This window comes from Mauremys reevesii, linkage group 23, assembly GCF_016161935.1.
Source record: "Mauremys reevesii isolate NIE-2019 linkage group 23, ASM1616193v1, whole genome shotgun sequence".
In the NCBI taxonomy this organism is placed as follows: Eukaryota; Metazoa; Chordata; order Testudines; family Geoemydidae; genus Mauremys; species Mauremys reevesii.
The window spans coordinates 1,790,092-1,792,176 of record NC_052645.1 but is presented as its reverse complement, the minus strand read 5'-3'; the positions used below and the strand labels follow the sequence as shown (position 1 = coordinate 1,792,176).

Here is a 2,085-nt window from a genome sequence, read left to right as displayed (position 1 = left end):
AGGAAAATCACCTTGTATTAACTTGGGAAAACACCACAATCAGGATTCATAACACAACACTATGAGCAAAACACCCCTCCCCCCCCCAGTGCGCTGGGTAGTGGCCTTTTGCCTCGGGCTCCTAAATCCAGACACCAGAAGCTCTGTGGATGTGCCCCTCCCTTCACTGCACCTCACCCACAGCTGCTGACCTGGGTCAATGAAAACCCAGAGTTCACCTCTCACCTCCTGGGGGGAAAGCCCCTTTCTCCCTCCGCTGTCTGGCCACATTGCCGGCCACTTGCCGTTCCACCCAGTCACTGCTCTGCTGGCCACCCTCTCTGCTCTGGGACGTCTTGTGGTCCCACCAGGAGCGGAACAGGCTCCCTAAAAGGAGTGGCCACCAAAGCCCGAACAGTAGCCCCATCCCTGCCACTCAACACCACGGCCCTGCCCCACTCTTTCTCCCCAAGGCCCTGTGCCTACACTGGAGCATAGCTCAGTGGTTTGAGCATTGGCCTGCTAAATCCAGAGTTGTGAGCTCCATCCTTGAGGAGGCCACTTAGGGATCTCAGGCAAAAATTGGTTCTGCTAGTGAAGGCAGGGGGCTAGGATTTGACCTTTCAAGGTCCTTTCCAGTTCTAGGAGATTGGTATATCTCCAGTTATTACCTCCTCCCCTGAAGACCCTTCCTACTGCTCTCTACCTTGTCTTCTCCCACCTCCACTTGCCCTTACAGTTGTTAAAAAATGGCAAGGCAGAGCTCTCCCATTTTGAAAAGCCCTGGGGTGTTGTTCCCCCCTGTTCCGGCACCCCTGGGGCCCTGCACTTCACACGGCTCTCCCTGATTTCAGCTGTTAGTGAGGGAGCCTCACTGCTAGCGCAGACTGGGCAGTTTCTTGCATGAGAGACACTGTCCCAAAGCAGGACTAATGCTTAGAGCTGGTTATCAGTGATTTCAGATCTGCTGGTCTGCAGCAAGCCTCTCCATTGAGTCTTAACCAGCTCTGTTATTACACAGGGAAGAACAAAAGGGTCAAATGGGGCCTGGAACCCTTAAGAAAAATCCACCCCACCGAGTACAACACTTGTCGCTACCTGCTCCCAGCTCCATCGAGAATGATTTGGGGTCACTCCTTGCCTGTATCAACCTAGGGGGTTTGGAGAATCACAATTTACAGGTGCACCAGTGGCGCAATTGGTTAGTGCACAGTACTTATAGGGCAGTGCTGAGAGGAGCTATGCTGAGGTTGTGAGTTCAAACCTCACCTGGAGCACTGGTTTTCATTAACCAAATGGCTTCACCCCATTATTTGCCCCTGTGGAATGTAGAATTCTAGCCCTGGGGACACTGAGAAGGAGAGGACTCAAAAATGCCCCCTTCACTTATTACCTCCTCTCCAGAGTGCAGATGAGCATCTATAATCCTCTCTCTCCCCTCCACTCCCCCAGCCCCTTTGCCAGGATCCCTCAAGCAGAGCCTGGAGTCCTGCCTATCCTTGACCCCTGAGCCTGGAGGGAGAGGAGCAAGGAGCCATTGTTAGAGGGCTTTCCCTTCCCGCGCCCACTTCCCTGGCTCTTGTCGCAGACAGCAAGCAGCAAAAGCCTAGAAGTCGGAAGTGCAGACAAAGGGATGTTTACTGGGGTTAGTTTCCAAGCAAGCAGATTCCGAAGCCCTTCACACCAGTCGGGCTTATCTCTATAGACCGACAGAGTCTGTTCCCCAGTGTCCCCTTTCCCAGCTCTGACACCACAGAGCGTTTACCCCACATCCCTACAGACAATTCTTTCCTGGGTGCTGGCTGCTGAGTCCTGCCCACATGCTCAGGGTTTAGCTGATCGCCATATTTGGGGTCAGGAAGGAATTTTCCTCCAGGGCAGGTTGGCAGAGACCCTGGGGGTTATCACCTTCCTCTGCAGCGTGGGGCACGGGTCACTTGCTGGAGGATTCTCTGCACCTTGAAGTCTTTAAACGACGAGTTGAGGACTTCGCTAGCTCAGACATAGGCCAGGGGTTTGTTACAGGAGTGGGTGGGTGAGAGTCTGTGGCCTGCGTTGTGCAGGAGGTCGGACTAGACGATCACAATGGTCCCTTCTGACCTTAAA

The 2,085-nt window shown here is 53.7% G+C and overlaps 1 non-coding gene across 1 annotated transcript; it reads left to right on the top strand.

Annotated features, from left to right (window-relative positions):
* Window positions 1-1,162: 1,162 nt before the first annotated feature.
* Window positions 1,163-1,256, top strand: TRNAI-UAU. The gene is made up of 2 exons: window positions 1,163-1,200; window positions 1,221-1,256. It is a non-coding gene; the product is annotated as a tRNA-Ile (tRNA).
* Window positions 1,257-2,085: the final 829 nt, after the last annotated feature.